This window comes from Cavia porcellus, unplaced genomic scaffold, assembly GCF_034190915.1.
Source record: "Cavia porcellus strain 051 isolate PalLab524CR breed Dunkin Hartley unplaced genomic scaffold, mCavPor4.1 scaffold_7, whole genome shotgun sequence".
Classification (NCBI taxonomy): Eukaryota; Metazoa; Chordata; class Mammalia; order Rodentia; family Caviidae; genus Cavia; species Cavia porcellus.
In genome coordinates this window covers 53,357,215-53,371,315 of record NW_026947490.1, presented here as the reverse complement: position 1 = coordinate 53,371,315, position 14,101 = coordinate 53,357,215, and positions in this window count along the sequence as shown.

Sequence of the window (14,101 nt, the reverse complement as noted above, 5' to 3'; positions counted from 1 at the left end):
AGATGTCCCACAGTAGGGTAACCTGTTGGAGAAATGGTGGGTGATCAGTCACTGCATGTGAATGGAAAAAAAATGATCATTTATTGAAGGACTAGAGAAGGTTGTAGGAGCTACTGTAGTAATGAGCATGGCTCCCAGGGGCCACTGAAAATCTGTTTCTAAATCTGAGGTTCTGTGACCATGAGTTTCACCCTTGACCAGTCTCTTGGATTTAAGTCATGCTGCCAAACAGAGTGAAGAGACAACCTAAAGAATGGGAAAAGAAGTTTGTCAGCTACTGCTCAAACAGAGAGCTAATATCTAAATTATATTTTAAAAACTCAAAAAAGTTGGCCCCTCCAATAAAAATGGGCAACTGAAATAGACCCTTCTTGAAGAAGTAGAGATGGCCAATAAATACATTGCTGGCCATTAGAGAAATGCAAATCAAAGTAACACTGAGATTCCACCTTACTCCAGAAAGAATAATTATCAGCAAGAAATCAAATAATTACAAGTGCTGGAGAGGCTGTAGGGGAAAAGGAATGCTTCTACACTGCTTGTAAGAATGTAAATATTGTACCAACAGCACTCTGGAAATCAGTATGGTGATCCCTCAAAACACTAAAAAATAAAAATCCCATTGATCTGGCTATTCCCCTTCTAGACATCTTCATGCAAGAGTTAAAAACATTGTGTTACAATGATTCATAAACATCCATGTGTATAACAACAAAACTTATAACAGCTCAACTTGCCAACAGCCTATGTGCCTATCAACAGATGAATGAATAAAGGAAGTGTGATATTTATATACAATAGAGTACTACCTGCTACAGAGAAAGATAAAGTCATTCATAAGAGCATGAACACACTTAAAGTCATCATGTTAAGTGAAATAAATCAGATACACAAGCTTAAATATCACACAGTTTCTCTTACATGAGAGACCCAAAGCATAAATAAATTAAACAACAAAATAAAAGATAGATAATAGGAAACGTATCTTTTACAGAAGAGAAGAGGACCAAGAGATGGAGGGGAAAGGAAAGGAAGGGGTGAGAAAGGAATTCTGAAAAGTTAAGATGTATTATGTACATGTACCAACTCTCCTCAACTAATCAAGATTTTTTAAATTATGCTGTCCTATATGTCCAAGCCAATTGTGGAAATAGAATTGACCATCATTAGAAACACATTTTCCTTGTCGGTCCATGAGAGTCCTGCTAATGATCATTAGAGGGAGGTCAGAGAGTGTGTTTATTAAAATCATAGTAGCTAAAAAACACCAGCCTCAGAAATCAGAGGCTCAAGTTCTGCTCTTAAACCAATCATTAACTAGCTCTGGGGCCTCAGGCAAATCATTTCTTTGGCCCTTGTTTTCCTTATCTATCAAATAAGAAAAAGGTCAGAACTATTTTCCCCTCTCTGTACTTCAAACAACTTTTGCATTTCCATCACATCTTATTGAGAAAATAGAGGCTTAGATGACAACTTGACCCTGCCATCTCCTACAGTCACACAACCACCCTCCGCCTTTGCTAAGATGGGAAGGGAAAGCACCTTCACTTTGCCTCTGAAGTCCCCTTCTCTACTGAGCTCTGAACCCCAAGTCCACTGGTACACCGAGATCACCCCTCACTCTCCTGCATGAGCACCTTCTCCTCGCAGGAGGAGCACACATGTGGGGACCTATCATCCCGAGCAGCCCAGGTGTGATCAAGCAGCAGCAGCAAACCTGTGGGGACTTCTGAAGACCCTCACCACATCAGCCCCATTCAGATATGTCTAAGAAGACTGAGGAGAAGTGAACTCTCACTAAATACTTCATAATATTAAGGATTTTTGAAAAATTAGTTATGTAATGGCCATATGATTATGCTATTTTTAAAAAATACTGTACATTCCTTTAAAATTACCCAAGGGACAGGAGTAGATGGGGACATAGAGGAAACAGGTTAGATTTTAGTGGCATTGGAAGACAGGTACATAGAGAATATCCCTAATCAGAAAATCAAGAATCTAAAAGAAAGAAAGAAAGAAAGAAAGAAAGAAAGAAAGAAAGAAAGAAAGAAAGAAAGAAAGAAAGAAAGAAAACCTAAAATCTAAAACGCTCCAAAATCCAGAACTTTTTGAGCACCAATATGATGCTACAAGTAGAAAATTCCAAACCATGCAACTTTGTTTCCTGTGTAGGATTATTTAAAATATAAAATGACCTGCACATTACACATAGAAGATGCGTAACTATAAATGAATTTTGTGTTTAAGTTTAGGTCCCATCCTCAAGATAGATACAAATATTCCCAAATCTTTAAAAGAAAAAAATCCAGAATTCAAAATACTTCTATTCCCAAGTATTTCAGATAAGGGACACTCAACCTGTGTTTCCTCTACTTTTCCAGAACAAACGTCATAAATAATAAAGTAGCAGATTTCATATCACCTCTGAGCAGGAAAGATCCTCCCAGGACTCCAGGTACCTTGGCAGGGAAGATAGGAGGCAAGCTTAAGAGATAAAAGGACTGGGCCCCCCAAAATGTAAATCCTGCAGTCAAAGAAATAAGTGTATCCCAGATGCCCTCCAACAACCGTGCGAAGTGTAGAAGCCCAGATTCCATAGCTGGGCAGGCAAGGGTCACAGACAAATGTGCAAACCAGGAGACCTTTATCAGCCTGCCCACTCTCACTCACCAGGTGATACAGACTAACTCCCATTGAGCCACTGTTCACTGCTACCTGACAAAACTTTCCACAGCCTTATTGCCTTTCCTTCTCCTCATCTTTTTGAGATTGCTCACTATCTTCCATTTTGTTCATTGTCCTCCATTTTGCTCATTGTCCTCCATCTTGTTGATGAGGAGATGGAGGCTCAGAGGGGCCAGTGGCTGGCCCAAGGTTGTACTGCTGGGAAGCAGAACTGGACTTGCACCCAAGTCTTCTCTCCTCAAAAGTCATATTCTTTCCCTCTCTCCTCCTTAACAGGAAACTTCTTTGGGGTGGAGGTTAATTTTTATCTTTGAATCCAAAGTGCAAAATCACTCTGGAAGCACAAGAACTTAGTAAGTGCTGAGTGGATTAATTAATGGACAGGTGTATACTGTGGCCCTCTTTTCCTTATAAGCACTTCTCTTAAGTGGACATTTGTCCCAGCCTGCTCTTCCATGCTCCTGTGGCCCTAGCAGGCCTGGCTCAAGAGACAGCCCGGACACAAGGGAAAAAGAAAACACAGATTTCTTGAGCACAGTAGTAGTGGATCTCTTCATAGGAAAACAGTACATTTGTTATTTTTTTTCTCTCTCAATAAAGATGTTGTAGTTTTATTTTCATAGAATAAAAAGATCCATAATGTATGATTTACATGATTTCTAAACTGTTGACATGGGCCACTTTCCTGGCTTTATAAATCATGTTCTACCATTGCAAATCAACCGTACCCCTCCTTCATCTCTACACAGGCCCCCCTCCCCTTTGGGGTCAGACACTGGGCAAGCAAGGATCCTTCTCCATGGAATAACATTGGAGTTCCTGGAGCCTGTCAATGAGTTGGCCGAGGCTCAGTGGACATCTGAATTTACCCAGAACTCCAAGCGCCTGGGTTCTGGCAAATGACAAGACTCCCCAAGCACACTCGGAACAGAATCGATTGATTAACAGAAGGTGGGAGGGCTGGGGAAATGCGAAGTTTAATTTCCTTCTCTGGCTCCCCACCAGCTGGATACAACAGCAACTGCTAATATATTTCAAACAGCCAGTTTCACGCAACACTTGTAGGGTAAAAGTTGGGATTTTATCAAACCCTGGGAATCTAAAATAGTGAATTGTGACTTCCCAGGGTAACAGAGTCTGGGTGGGAATGTTCACAGGCCTAACCCTGGCAGCTTCTAAGGCCCTGACCTGAGGTCCTCCCAGTTGGAGCAAGTTGTCCAAGTGTCTGCCAGAGAAGAATGTCACCAGAGCAACCGTGCATTTTGAGTCAGGCTGGAAAATGCCTAAAGACTTCAAGGGCACCAGGTACCAGGGGCTCAGACACAAACCAGGCCCAGGGCAACCAGATTTTCATAAACAACATGTCTGTGCATCTCTGATCCTTCCAGCCACGTGTCTGTCCAGAACGAGGACCGGGCCAGCCAGGGTCTGATGGAGTTACTGGATGTTTTGACCAGACTGGGTGGGCTGACATGTAACCTCATCATTCTGAGAATGTCTTCCTCCACCACGGATCTGGGAGGAAAGCTGGAGGAGAGTGAATGGAAAACCGTTCAAATCAGCTTGTAGCTCAGTGCTTTGAGGAACTGGGTGGGCCGGGTTCCTGGGTCAGGCGAAGGGTAGGATTGAAAGGAAAGAAACGGAGATGCAGGACTTGAGGTTCTGAGAGAAGGGCTGGCACTGGCGGAAAGAAGCTGCTGTCCTTCCGTCACCTTCCTAAGTAGTGAGCAGCAGCAGGGGAAAGGCAAGAACTTGAGCTCTGGCCTAAGCCTCTACCCAGCCCCAGGCCAAATAAGGTGCTTCTCCCCGTCAGCCCTGGTTGAATTATGTCAGCGATGCTCCATGGCAGGCGAGCAGTGTCCACTTTATCCCACATTAATAGGGCTCTTGGGTTTTAGTTCTGGGTCTCTTTGCTCCAACAAATAAAATCCAGCTGCAATCTAATAAACACATTGCAAAATGTTTTATGATTAATGCACAGGTCCAAAGTTGTTGTCTCTTATTGGGGTGCCCTTAAGTGCTCCAAAAACTAAACCAACAACTGCCCAAAGGTACCCTTGCCACTCAGTTCCATCATAAGTTCACCCATGAGCACATAGGTTCTGTCTCCAAAAGCATGGAAGCAGTTTAGGGGACCCATGTTAGAATCAGACATGTGAATCCATTGTAGAGTCTACCTACCCTGGCCTCCCAGGGAATTATCACAAAACATAAATATAAAGCATTCTGGGTCAATATTTTCCTGGGGAGGGGACTCATTGTTTTGAACAGATTCTCCAAAGTTAATGTGTCCCATAGAAGGCAAAACAATTACTGACCTGAGCTCAGTGTAGGGATAGACACCTGTAATCCCACGCTGAGGTAGGAGGATTTCAAGTCCACCCTGACCAACTTAGTGACTTGGCAAGACTTTGTCTCAAAATTAAAAAGTATAAAAAAAAAAAGAGCTAGGGGTCGGGTGTGGTATCACACATCTGTAACCCCAGCACTCAGAAGGCTGAAACAGGAAAATCACAAGTTCAAGGCCAGCCTGAGATATGAAGTGAGTTCAAGACCAGCCCAGACTGCACAGTGAAACTCTAGCTTAAAAAGAGCAAACAAACAAAAAGGGTTAGGGATCCTAGCTCAGGGATGGCTTCAATTTTCAGTACTATGAAAAAAAAAAAATTACTGATCTGCAGGTAGAAAGTGCTTGGATTACAGAGGCCAATGCCTTGAGTCCAGGTTGATGCTGCCCACCTTAGATACAGAAGATAAAGGAATGAGAAGTTCTCAGATTTTCACTGCTTTTGTTATTCATCAAAATTGCTAAACATCTTCTCACAAGTCGCTCCCAGCATTTGTTTCCTCAGCCTGTTTATTACAGAGGCTGTGATTTTGCATTTGCATTGCAAATATCTCCCTTGTGTTGACATTTCATTTGGGTGTGAAGGGCCCATAATATTTTTCCGCAGTTTGGGCAGGGTTAGTGGCTCCCATCCAGAAACCAGTAGCTATTCATGTCCTCAAGATACAGCATATGCTCAATAGCTAGAATCTGAATGAATGAAGGAATTTGGGGGTGGGTTTCCAACAACACAGTAGCACCTTCATTCCATTATCTAAACGATGACAATGTTAAAAGTCTTTAGATTTTTAAGATTAAATACTCATATTCATTATTCATCCATATAACAAATGTTTGCTCCATACCTCATTTAATTCTTGGCGGAAAACTCCCTTGAGAATAGGAAGCCAGGGACAATCTCAGAGTCAACTTTGCATCTCCTTGTACACCGAAAAAAAAATTTTTAATGCTCCATAAATATTTGTTGGGTGGAAATAGGAATTGTAGATGTCATTTTAAAAGAAATGCCAAACACACTTCACCTAAGGACTTGATTAAAGTCCTTCATCTGAAATAAGAGTAAAATTTTTACTAGCACCTACACAGCCTTGGTGGTTCTGTGGATATTCATAGCACAGAGACTTGAAAAGCTGTGGCAACCCATTCTCATGTCAATGTCTATAGTGCCTGACGTCTGTGGGATGACATGACATTTTAACAAGCTTTATAGACTGAGGGAGGTAAGCCGGCAGGGATAAGGGAAGAGGTCAGGAGGAGCTGGCCACATCCCACAGATCTGGAAGCAGCTTCCCAGGGCAGATATGCTTAACAGAGAACACAGGATGGAGAGGACTGAGACTCAGACAGAGGTGATGGGTGGGAGAGGTCCCAGTACACTGCTGGGACACTCTAGCTCCAACCTAAGAAATCCTCTACTCACAGGTAGTTAACTAAGGAAAGGAGACAGTCTAATGTCACCTCCATCCTTGGGCCCAGGAGCTATTTAACAGGATGAGATAAAGCATCTCAAATTTCACTTCTCCCCCTCTCTCTCTTTCTCAGCAATAAGATCCACTGTGAACACGAAGAAGTATGATGGGGAATTTTTTATAACAAATGAAAATTGTGTGCAAGGCCTGAAGGTAAAAGACAGTGTGGTCCATGACAGGAATTGGAAGAGGCTCAAAAGGTAGGGAGACATGAGGCGGAGAGGAGAGGGTCAAAGCTCACTGATCTCCATATTTCACGTGTGGAATTGGTTCCAGTTCCTAAGATCAGGAGGCTGTGGGAACTAAGCCGGGAGTGCTGTCACTCACCCTGATAGTTCTGGGCTGAACCTCTGGTTGCTCAGATTCTCATAAAGAAGCTCTTACACACCTGAAAAAGGACAGAGACCCAGGTTTAGTGATGCCAACCATAAACAAATATCTGTAATTGCAGCACTTTGGGAGGCTGGGGCAGGAGGACCACAAGTTATAGCTGAGCATACTTTTAGCATAGATGACTTAACAACTTAATAAGATCTACCTCAAAATAAAAAAATAAAAAAAGAGGGCTGGAGATAATGTTCAGTTTAAAGGTGGATTCAATTCCCACAATCACAAAAAAAAAAAGTTGGATGAGTTCAGAAATAGTTAAAAGATTGAATCCACAAAGCCTAGTGATTCTTGGCCATTTCTTGACCTCTTACAGTAAGCTAGGCATGGATCATGTTATTTAATTATCTTACTCATCCTTACATCATTTCTATTATTATCTACATTTTTCTAGAAGAAGCAGGGACATCAAACAGAACCAGTTTCCAAAAATCAACCAGCCTGTAAATCACTGTGTCACACAGTTCAGGGTTCAGGGAGGAGAGATGTCCCCTTTTACTGCAGGAGAATCCACAGGAAGATTCCTGTGAGTGTGGGTGGGAGGACAGCTAGGATTATGGTCTTCAGCATGGGGGGGGGGGCAGGGATATCCATATGTAAATGAACAATGAGGCCTCCTGGCTCCAGAGAGTGGTATCATGGGGAATGAGGCTGACACCAATTTGAGAGTCATCAGCAAATAACCACATTTCATGGACTTCCTTCTTGAGAATGATCTGAGTTTGGGAGCAGACTTACACTTTCAGAGCAAAGAGGGAATGAGAGGCTGGCAGGAGATATAATCCCACCTAAGTCAGGGCACTGGGAGCTCCAGCAGTGTCTTAGATCAACCCATTTCTGCTCCCTGGTATGGTCTGGCAGCTACTGAAAGGACTTGGTGCCAGGCCTCTGGCATTCTGGAACCTCAACTCACCCAGGCCACCTGGCACTGTCTCGTAGCTGTATATCAAAGCAGGCTTAGTGATGCTTTACAAATTAACTCCTTCTTAAGAAAGTCATGTCTCCATGGTGCCTGCCAAAATGATAATAGACAGATAATGCACTGTGTCATTAACACATCTCTATCTATTCAAACACCTCCAGAGAAGCATGCAGATGAGACTGATGTGAGCTGAGCAGCAGTGATTATTATTTGGCTAACCATAAACAGCATGTCAAAACTCCAGAAAACATTAAGCAGGGTACAGCTCCCTGTCTTCTTTGTGGATCCAAGAGTGACTTGTAAAATGCCAACACAGAAGACCCAGTACATTCAAATGGACCCGATACAGCTGTGAAACAGGAATAGGACCACATCCATGGGACAGTATGTTAGCTGGTGCCAGTGATTCTCTCTTCCAGGTGCTTGTCCCCTTGTGCAGTCCCATCCCCCAGGAACCAGGGTTGACCTTTGTATGTTCAAAGGCATATGGCAAGAATGGGAGGAGGTTAGGGACAGATGACAAATGCACTATAACTTCTCCTATCTTGGTCTTTCGGATGGCTCAGATAGGGGATCCAGATGCATTGTGGTGAAGACAGCCAACTCTTGGAAGAGGCCTATGTTGGGAACTGAGATGCCCAGCCAACAGCCAGCACCAATTTCCCAGCCATGTTAGTGAGATATCTCAAAGTTGAGTTGTTACAGCCTCTGTGAAGCCGCAGCTGATGTCTGACAACAACTTCCTAAGAGACCACCCCCTCCCAAGCCATCTACCCAGACAAGCTGCTCCCAAATTCCTAACACCAACTGTTAGGAGATGATAAATGAACAGTGCTCTTTCTTACTACTGTGTTTTGGTGTGATTTGTTATATCAACGGGTACAGTGGCTAAAAAGCCTGAGTCCTGGGTGGGAAAAGGAGTGATATTAACTGGGTGCCTACTCCACTTTACAGCTGGAAAATGCTGAACATGGATTTGACTTCTGCCCGTGATGCTCCAGTCTGCCCTGCCACAGCTCTGCCTGCCTGGAAATACCTTAGGACTCTAGCTCTAGCTCTACTACTAAACAGAAATGGAAGGGCAGGAAGCAAGGGTTAAGGGCATAGAAAAGAATTGTACATGTACCAACTCCACATGATGAATGTAATCATTATGCACTATAAACAAGAGCCAATAAAAATTTAAAAGAAACGGTCCCATGATTTGAAGAAATGGCTCATTTCACCCAGCCTCATTTTCCTTCTTAGAGAGTCTTGAACCTCTCAGGTATCAGTTGGTTTCAATATTCTCCTGGCATCATCTGTGGCTCCATCTCTCTACCAACATCTGCCTACCTTCAAGGGGAGAATGCTTTCAAAGAGTCCCCTCTGATTTCTGCTGTTCCCCACCTATTACAAGGCACTAACTAGAATTACAACAAGAGGATCTCAGGTTAGACTTAAAAAATTCATAGAAGGTCTGGGAAATTTGCTTTGCCAAGAAAGCTTAAAAAATTATCCTTCGTTGGAAACTTGTCAAAATACCATTTTTAATTGTCTAGCTGAGAAAATTAGAAAGAAATGAAGCTATATCTAAAAGAAAGTAGTGAGCTTCCAGTAATTTGTGTCTTGCATATAGTAAATATTCTTCCTACATATGTAGGAAGAATAATTGAAAATGGGCCTTTTTTCCTTGCAAAAAGTAGAAATAAGACATGTGTATCAATCAGAGTTTACTAGAGAAATAGATACAACACAAGATATACAAATGTATAAGAAATTACAAGATTGGCTTACAATGGTCAACCCCAAAGTTGAATAAGGAAGTGTGCAGAGGATGTCTGTGCACTAGAGGTTGAAGGGTCCAGCCCAAGGGCTGATTACTGTAGTGTCCCAAGCAAGTCTGTATCAAGAGGCCAGTGGTCTACGAAGGAACACTGAGGAATCCACAAGGGAAAGCTGAAGAGTCTACAACTAAGGCTGCAGAGACGCAGGCAAAAGCCAGTCTGAGCCAGAAGCCAGGAGGCCACATCCAACCTGAAGGTGAAGACTGGAGCTCCTTTGAAGAAGCAGCAAGCAGGCCCTCCTCATTTGCCTTTCATTGTATGCAGGCTGCTCTCCAGGGTGAGTGTAGCACTCACACCACCTGCCTGCCCTCCTCTTTCACAGGCTGAGGATGCTACAAACTAGGGACCCTGGCACTCTTCTGAATCATGTAGTTAAACTTCTGACCTTCTCAGACTGACACAATGAACAGTATCCTAGAAAGGTAACTGTTTGTCCTCTATATCCCAGGATGTAGAGCTGCTGAGTCACTTAGCTAAGCTTCTAGACTTCTTAGATTGACACAGTGTATAAACTGTAACAGGCTATGACCATGTACAAGTCCTTTACCTGTCCTTAGCCCATTTCCTTATCTATAAATAGTAATTGACTCAAAAGGATTATAATAAATGCAAAACACAATAATGTATATTCACAAACTGTAGCAGACTGTAAGATAGAATGGGCTTGATAAAAATGAATCATTCTGTTAAAGAATTGCTATGTTGATCAACAAATATGAAGATACTTCATCAGCACCATGCATAGGGTATAAATGTCTGCATATCTGTGTGAGCCTTGAGAAGCATCGCCAGCTGGGGAAAGGAAGTGGATTTGGGGAGAAGGCCAGATGCTGGACTCAACCATCCCTCCCACCACACTTCAGCCACCTTGGCAGCACCTCTCTGCTGTGACTGTTCATCCCCAACCCTCACTTTTGCCGTGTCCATCTCAGAATTCAATTGTGACCTCATCACCCACTGCCACTTTCCCACCTGTCCTCTCCTGGCCCAGAACTGGGAAATCTATCAGCTTGACCAGCCTGATTTGGAACGTTACTCTGATTGCAGGACATTCCAGCCAGATTCTAGCAAGGGATGAAAATTGAAATGTCTCCTTCACAAAAGAAATATTCATCACCACCAGCATAGTGTAGCAACTACCCCCACACTGCCCACAGAAGTGCCAAGAGAGACTGCTTGGCTCCTCTACCTGCACCTAACTGGTCAGAGGGCTGATTTCTGGGGTGCCATCACAAAAAGGATGTTCTAAGAATGTGAGATCCTGCAAGACCTCCAAGAGGATACTCATAGGTAGCAGTATTTTCTGACTCTGAGGATGTCCCACCTGCCTTCCTCACCCACCCAGCATTGAGAAAGTATGAGTGGACAAAGGAAGTGGCCATGGCACTGCTCTGATCAAGTCTATGGACCTCAGAAAGACACCTGTTGGGCCTCATCAGGCTAAACGTGTTATGACTTCTCGTTCCATTAGGAAAAGGAGACCATTGTGATATCTTAATGCTTCTAAGTAAAGGATACTCAGAACTAAGTAAGTGTGGAGGGCTCCAGAACATTCAATAATATAATCAGGTTGGGATCTGCAGAAAATGCGATCATTGGATTAGACCTGACATTTGTTTTTCATTATCGCATATTGCCAGTGGGGATGACTTGTTTTCCATTTCTCACATTTGGCTCTCAAGAGCTCACTGTTTCCTTCAGTATTCTGCCACAGAAAACACCATGAACATCACCGAGGAGATCCCTCCTCCTACACCAATTAAAAACAAAACAAAATTCAGTCCAGCCTTATTGTGACCATGGATCTCATACCCAATTTATAGTTGATATGAGCAGATATAGATTTGAGTGTTCAGTCAGCTGTTTCCATCCTGTAACCCTTTTTTGCATTTATAAGACCCTGCATGTCCGTTATCTAACTTACAATACTTACTTTTCTCCAGTATAGAAAATTTATACTTAGAGATGTTCACTTGAGCATTTATTAAGTAACAATTACATGGTAGACAATGTGTTCGATGGGGGAAGTGGATGTCACACAGATGACTTGCTCAAAGTCACAGATCCAGGAAATGTCAGGATTGGGACTTGTAATGCTTGATACATTGTGTCAACTTGAGCAATCTGGAACCTTAACTAAGTAACTCAGCAGTTCTACATCCTGAAGTGTAGAGGACGTGCCCTAGGGCGGCTGTTCATTCTCCAGGATGTTCTAATGGTTGATTCACTGCGTTTTTGAGAAGTTTAAAAGTTTAACTAAGAAACTCAGCAGTGGGCCAGGGTCTTTACTTTGTCAACATCCTGAGCCTCTGCAAGAGGAGGGCACAGAAATGGTGCGAGTGCTACACCTGCCCTAGGACAAGTAACCTGCATATAATATAGGGAAGGAATTGGGATTTGCTCTGTTACTTTTACGATCATCCACTGCCATGAACTGTCTTCCCTCTGCCACTCCACCTTGCCTTAGAGCCAGCTGATTATGGACTGAAACCTCCACAAATTAGGAGCAAAATAAACCTTTCCTTCCTAAAGGAAAGGTTTGAGCTTTGAGTATTTTGTCCCAGCAATGAAAGAAAAGTAACTAAGACAGGGCTTGAAACTTGCCCTTCCATCTTGGTCTGTGTCTGACTATGGCCTTGAAGTTGAACCAACATAATCACTCTCAATCTCTCTCTCTCTCTCTCTCTCTCTCTCTCTCTCTCTCTCTCTCTCTCTCTGCTACTGGGTATTGAACACCACTGAGGTACAGTCCCTCTCTCTGTTTTATTTTTATTTTGAGATACAGTCTCAATAAGTTGCTAAGTTGTCCAGATTGGGCTCAAATTTGTAATCCTCCTGCCTCAGCCTTCCAAAGTATTAGGATTACAGACATGTAGAGTTGTACCACCATGTCTGGCCTCTATTTTTTTTTAAATCTTAAATAATCTTTTAAAAGGCAGTTTTAAAATAAGAAGTTTATTTTTTTCTCATAATAAGGTTGAGCATACTATAAAGATGAGTAACAATATTCTGAAAGAAAATGAAAAAGTCCCATCATGAGAGCATCAGGGTATTGTTGTGTTCTCCACTATAAAGCTATCTGCTTTCCACTGTAAATAGTTTTTAGTGCCTGGATTCTTCTGCTTGAGGAACCAGTATTTCTCTATAAAGAATAATTCAATATGAAAAGGTCTATGTCTGTTGACAATCATGATGCTGCATAGATGGAATTATTTCCTGTGGGTTTACTTTCATGGCTAAAAGTAAGTGATTGTGCCTAGCACAGCATCTAGCAAACATCTGGAGTTCAATCAATGCTCATTAAACTGAAAGTATCTCTACCCAAACATGTGTGTTTTCATTGTGCTTCAATTACAGAACAGTTTGGGGAAATTAGTTTCTACATTTGAGAGTATTTTCCGCTTAACTTGGAAACACTTTTTTATGAACCAAAATTTTCACACAAAATTTTCCTGAATGCCCCAGGTGAAATGTCATCACTTCCTCTCTGCTCCTACTCATTTTATTTTTACCCTTATTATAACAGTGGATTACAATGACTAGAGATACCTCCGTCACAGATTAGCATTGCTGACAGACGTGATTGTATCTACGTCTCTCCTGCTAACCTGTGAAGACCTGTGTCTTTTCGTACCATGTGGCCAGGCACAGAGTGTGAGTACAGAGCATGTAGGAGGAAGGAGGGAATTAACAGAGGGTGAGAGAAGAAGGATAAAGAAAAAGAAAGGACAGAAATCACCTGAAATACTAGAGAACTAACATAATAGTAAATAATTACCAAGCCAGATCTAGAAAAAGATTAGAAATACAGAGAAGTGACATCAACATCTTTTGCTTAAGGACACTTGCTAATTTTCTCACACTACTGGGAATTGAACCCAGAGGTGCTCTACCACTGAGCTATATCTCCAGCCCTTTAGAATTATTTTTGTTTATTTGACACAGGGCCTCACTAAATTGCTTAAAATTCTCCTGTCTCAGCCTCCCAAATGGCTAAGATTACAACCACCACTATGCTCAGGAAATACATTTATTTGTTTGTTTGTTTAGCACTAAAGTTCTAAGCCCAGGCTTCGCACGTGGTGGGCAAACACTGTACTGTTGATCTACATTTCCTGCCCTAATTTCAGATTATTTGCAATCCCCTAGGAACAAAGAGATAAAGATTGATGGGGAAAGCCTAAAACTCCAGCATGCTTTTGTCTGGAACATGAAGGTTCCAGTCTTTGCTGTGATCAGCTCAACTTCCTATCTTCTCAACCCCCTAAGTGGATTAAGTGAACCCCTGATTGTGCAGCAGCCTCAGAAGAACAAATGAAAAGCCTAACTAAAGGCAGACATAAAAAGTAGAGTGAGGATAAAGGCATTTTCAAACAAACAACACCAGGGGCGTTTGTCACGAGCAGACATGCATTAAAGGAAACTGTACAGTGTTTCAAGTAGAAGAAAAATTATTACAGAT